This window comes from Salvelinus fontinalis, chromosome 8, assembly GCF_029448725.1.
Source record: "Salvelinus fontinalis isolate EN_2023a chromosome 8, ASM2944872v1, whole genome shotgun sequence".
NCBI lineage: Eukaryota > Metazoa > Chordata > Actinopteri > Salmoniformes > Salmonidae > Salvelinus > Salvelinus fontinalis.
In genome coordinates this window covers 11,449,376-11,455,042 of record NC_074672.1, presented here as the reverse complement: position 1 = coordinate 11,455,042, position 5,667 = coordinate 11,449,376, and positions in this window count along the sequence as shown.

Sequence of the window (5,667 nt, the reverse complement as noted above, 5' to 3'; positions counted from 1 at the left end):
CAGCTTACCTGGTCACTTTTACATTTGTGGGATTTAGCAATGCTGATTATGGTGCATTCTCCCTGCCAACTAGACAAGTACAAACTACCAGATTTTGACAAAATATATATTTTTATCTAATACTGCACGCACAAACAGACTAGTTTACATGTCTAATTCTTTCCCTGAAGACCCAATTTAACCCAGAGAGACTGGAGGTGGAATGTTAGGCATGCCTGTCTGATTGACAGATTGGGAAGAAGACAAAGAGTCTTTGGTTTTGTTCAGTGGGTCAGTGTGTCAGACAGTGAAGACATGGGGAATACTGTTAGCCCCTCTGAAATGTACAGCAGTACAAAGGACAGTCAACAACAAGGAAATCAGTCAAACAAAATAAATAAATTAGGCCCTAATCTATGGATTTCAAATGACTGGGCAGGGGTGCAGCCATACAGTAGGTGGGCCTCGGAGTGCATAGGCCCATCCACTGGGGAGCCAGGCCCATCCACTGGGGAGCCAGGCCCATCCACTGGGGAGCCAGGCCCAGTCAATCAGAATGATTCTTTCTCCACAAAAAGGCTTTATTACAGACAGAAATACTCCTCAGCAAGTGTGGTAACTGAATGGTTTGATGAGCATGAAAACGATGTAAACCGTATGCCATGGCCGTCTCAGTCACCAGATCTCATCCCAATTGAACACTTATGGGAGATTCTGGAGCGGTGCCTGAGACAGCGTTTTCCACCACCATCAATGAAACACCAAATGATGGAATTTCTTGTGGAAGAATGGTGTCACATCCCTCCAATAGAGTTCTAGACACTTGTAGAATCTATGCCATTGCAATTTTACATACAATTTTACAAAAGCAACCTGAAATCCATATAAAATATATTCTAAATTAGAAAAACCAATAACAATTTGAAGGCTATTTAACTACAAGTAGAATAGTCCTGGATTTTGTTATTTTTGAATCGTAAATATCAAAATAAATCCGTGGTAAAGTATTAGTACAGTACATATTTAGAAATAATTTATATTTTTCAAACAATGACATACTTTAGCTGATATGCAATGAGGCCTGAGTAGAACTGTGTAGCATACATACTGCCCTATGCTGTCATAGGCCTTTCTAGGGCCTTCCAGCGTTGAGCCGAGCCCTTCTTAGTGCTTCATCATAATCACATTACCTTGACCTGATAAAACCGTATGTGGTACGAGTTCAAAAACAGGGCAAAAAAAATCCTAACTAACTAATTATTTGCTTCCTTGATGTTGGATGCCCATGGATGGAAGTTATTAATTTTTAGCCAGTGCATATTTCAAAGAACCCTCTAGACAGTTGCACCCTTCGGGTTTTCTCCCTTTAAAGCTCAAGGAGTGTTTTACTAATTGGCAGGCAGGAAGGAAGTAGCCCACTTCAATTAAAGCGTCCGTGGTGGTGTCCGTGGTGGTACACAACACAAGACTCACTCTGGCCAAGTGTTTACAAAGGCTGCTATACCTCTAGCAGACCTTAATTCCCTTCCACTCGTGCCAACACTAACTAAAACATCAAACTGATCTAAAGGTTTTGGACACACGCCAAGAGCACATGTATACACACACACATACATTGTACAGGTGTTATGACCATCTACAAATACAAAACTATTCATAGAGGGTTTTCTTTAATGTAAGCTAATCTAATGTAAAACATGTAAAGTGTGGTATCCCGCAAGGCAGCTTTCTTGGCCCTTTACTGTTATATTTTTACTAATGATCTACTACTAGCTTTAAACAAAGCCTGTGTGTCTATGTATGCTGATGATTCAACATTATACACATCAGCAACCACAGCTAGTGAAATCACTGCAACCCTAAAAAAAGAGTTGCAGTCAATTTGGAATGGGTGGCTAGTAATAAACTAGTCCTGAACACATCTAAAACTAAAAGCTGTCACGAACTTCTATGGGAGAGAGACAGGACCAAGGCGCAGCGTGTGAAAAATAGGTCCCTTACCATCCAAGGTCCCTTACCATCCAATTCGTCCTCCCATGTCCAGAAATCCTGTGTAGGTGGGTCCTGTTGCTGTTTCACACGCCGCTTGGTCCGATTCTGGTGGGTAATTCTGTCACGAACTTCTATGGGAGAGAGAGAGGACCAAGGCGCAGCGTGTGAAAAATACATCTTCTCTTTATTAGAAGAAGAACGAAACAAAACAACAAACAGACGAACGTGAAGCTATCAAAGACTAAGTGCAAACATGCAACATAGACATAGACAATTACCCACAAAACCCCAATGCCTATGACTGCCTTAAATATGGCTCTCAATCAGAGACAATGAACCACACCTGCCTCTAATTGAGAACCAATCTAGGTAGCCATAGACATAACTAGACAACTACACTAGACACTGCCCCATACACATACAACACCCCTAGACACTACAAAAACACATACCCTCCCCATGTCACACCCTGACCTAACTAAAAAACATAAAGAAAACAAAGAATACTAAGGCCAGGGCGTGACAAAAGCATTGTATTTAGTACAAATCATTCCTTAAATTCTAGACCTCAGCTGAATCTGGTAATGAATTATGTGGCTGTTGAGCAAGTTGAAAAGATCAAACTTCTTAGTGTCACCTTAGAATGCAAATTGTCATGGCATATTGATTAAATTGTTGTAAAGATGGGGAGAGGTCTGTCTGAGATAAAGATATGCTCATCATTTTTAACACCACAGTCGACCCAACAAGTCCTCCAGTTTTATCTTATCTTGACTATTTCTCAGTGATATGGTCAAGTGCTGCAAAGAAGGAGCTAGAGAATCTGCAGCTGGCTCAGAACTATGCAGCACGTATCGCCCTTCAATGTACACAGAGGGCTAATCTCAACAGTATGCATGTCAGTCTCTCTTGGCTCAAAGTAGAGGAAAGATTGACTGCATCAAACCTTGTTTTTGTGAGAAATATCAATGTGTTGGAAATTCCAAATTGTCTGTATAATCAACTTACATACAGCTCTGACAGACATACTTACCCCACAAGACATGCCACCAGGGGTTACTTCATAGTCCCCAGGTCCAGAAATTCAAGAAAACGTACAGTATTATGTAAAGCCATGATTGCATGGAACTCCCTTCCATCTCATATAGCGCTAGTAAACAGCAAACCTGGTTTAAAAAAAATGATAAAGCAACTCCTCACGGCACAGCACCTCTCCCCCATGTGACCAAATGTTTGTGTGTATGTACTGACACTGTATGTGTAACTGACAGATGCACACACACACACACACACACACACACACACACACACACACACACACACACACACACACACACACACACACACACACACACACACACACACACGCACACACACACACACACACACACACACACACACACACGCTCACACGCTCACACATACACATTATTAATCTTTAGTTGTATTGTTTCTTTTTTGTGTACATTTTTGTCTTTAGTTGTAGCTTTTTATTACATTTTTCCATATAAATGTATGTGAAGTATTTTTTTCTGTAATGTCTTTTTCATTATGTGTCGGACCCCGGGAAGACCTGCTGTCGCCATTGGCATCGGCTATTGGGGATTCTAATAAAATCATAAACCGTACAATGGAAATAAGACAGGAACTCAAATAATAGAACAGTAGCCCTATTGCAACAGTATCATATTCAGTAGGTAGGCACCTGTGTTTTGGTTAATCATGCCACCTGACCTGGATTTTAACCTTCATTTTCAGTCTTTTCCAGAAATGACAATTAGACCAAAAATGAAAGCGATTGTCTGAGGATGGTGCTGGACCATCTGATATAAAAAGAAAAGGGAATAGTTTGATGAAAAAGCTTTAAATATAGGTTAAAATCCAGGTCATGTGACATGATTAACCAAAACAGGGCCCTGTCAACAGAACATGGAGCATCTATTTGGCAACTAAGCACATGAGATATTACTAGATTATGCCAATGGTAGAAGTACAGACTTGAGACATGAAATACAATAACCAACCACAATAACTACAATGGACTCAATTAAATCAATCTTGTATTGCAGCATTTATACTCTAGCTCTTTTTTTCTCCTGGTCAAAATAACCCTACTACAGGTACTACTACTCCACTCAGAGGTAGATACTTCCGGTAATTGGCTAGAATATGGAGTGTGATCAATGGCCTGCCAGAGTGACGGTTTTGGTTTTCTAACAGTGAATAGAAACAATGCACCTCTGGTTATTACTCTACTCAGTCAATTAGAAATTCATACAGTTTGCAGCCTACTGTAAAACAGGAAACTGCAAACATAGTTCCTCAAAATCCATAATCTTAACCATTCTGTATATACTTGTATTGCAAAAATACAATTTCATCATTAACATGTCGAAAACTGAACTTGACATTATATTAGGGATAAAACAGTATTAACATCTGCTAACCATGTGTATGTGACAAATAAAATTTGATTTGATTTGTAGTAGATTGCCATAGTCTGTATAATTGTTCAGGTCTTTGGTTCCACCTGGTGGTCAAATAGTATAATGGCATCATCTAACGGGATGCCAAACAGTCTCACTAACATTCATGAAGGATAATACAAAAAAGTATAGAAACTGCTTGAATTCATTATGAAGAGAAAACAATTATTAAATTGGCATGACATCATGCTCTGGGAGGTGTAGTTGAGTATTTAATACAAACAAATCATTAGTCAGTTTCTTGTATAAAAAAGTGATAGCAAGTTAATGCATTTTTTTTAATTGAATTTTATTTAGGCAAAAGACATATACAACAATATGTACAATATTGTATGTATAAATATGTACAATATGTTCTCAGAGCATAGCACTTCAAAGTATTAATTAAAACACTTGTTTCCAAAGTGGTCCTCGATGGGAAAAACATATAGAACATCTGCTGATTAAAAGACACAATTACAAACAAACACATTACATTCATTCATATTGACATCATAAAAAGACATTCTATTTTACAGTCTTTGACCAAAAACCGCAGGCCTACAGACTATAGCATAGCCGTATATGTAAATATATTGCTCTGGGCTGAAATATTTCCTAGATTTTCTTATGACCTATTTGTAAGGATTAGAATTTATCACCCTCCATTTGGCAAATATGACCATAACTCTATCCTCCTGATTCCTGCTTACAAGCAAAAACTAAAGGAGGAAGTACCAGTGACTCGTTCAATACGTAAGTGGTCCGATGACGTGGATGCTACGCTACAGGACTGTTTTGCTAGCACAGACTGGAATATGTTCCGTGATTCATCCAATTGCATTGAGGAGTATACCACCTCAGTCACCGGCATCATCAATAAGTGCATTGAGGATGTCGTCCCCACAGTGACCGTACATACATATCCCAGGCAACATCCACACTGAGCTAAAGGCTAGAGCTGCCGCTTTCAAGGAGCAGGACACTAATCCGGACGCTTACAAGAAATCCCGCTATGCCCTTAGATGAACCATCAAACAGGCAAAGCATCAATACAGGACTAAGATTGAATCCTACTACACTGACTCTGACGTTTGTCGGATGTGGCATGGATTGCAAACTGTTACGGACTACAAAGGGAAACCCAGCCACTAGCTGCCCGGTGACTCGAGCATACCAGATGAGCTAATATGCCTTTTATGCTCGCTTCGATGCAAGCAACACTGAAGCA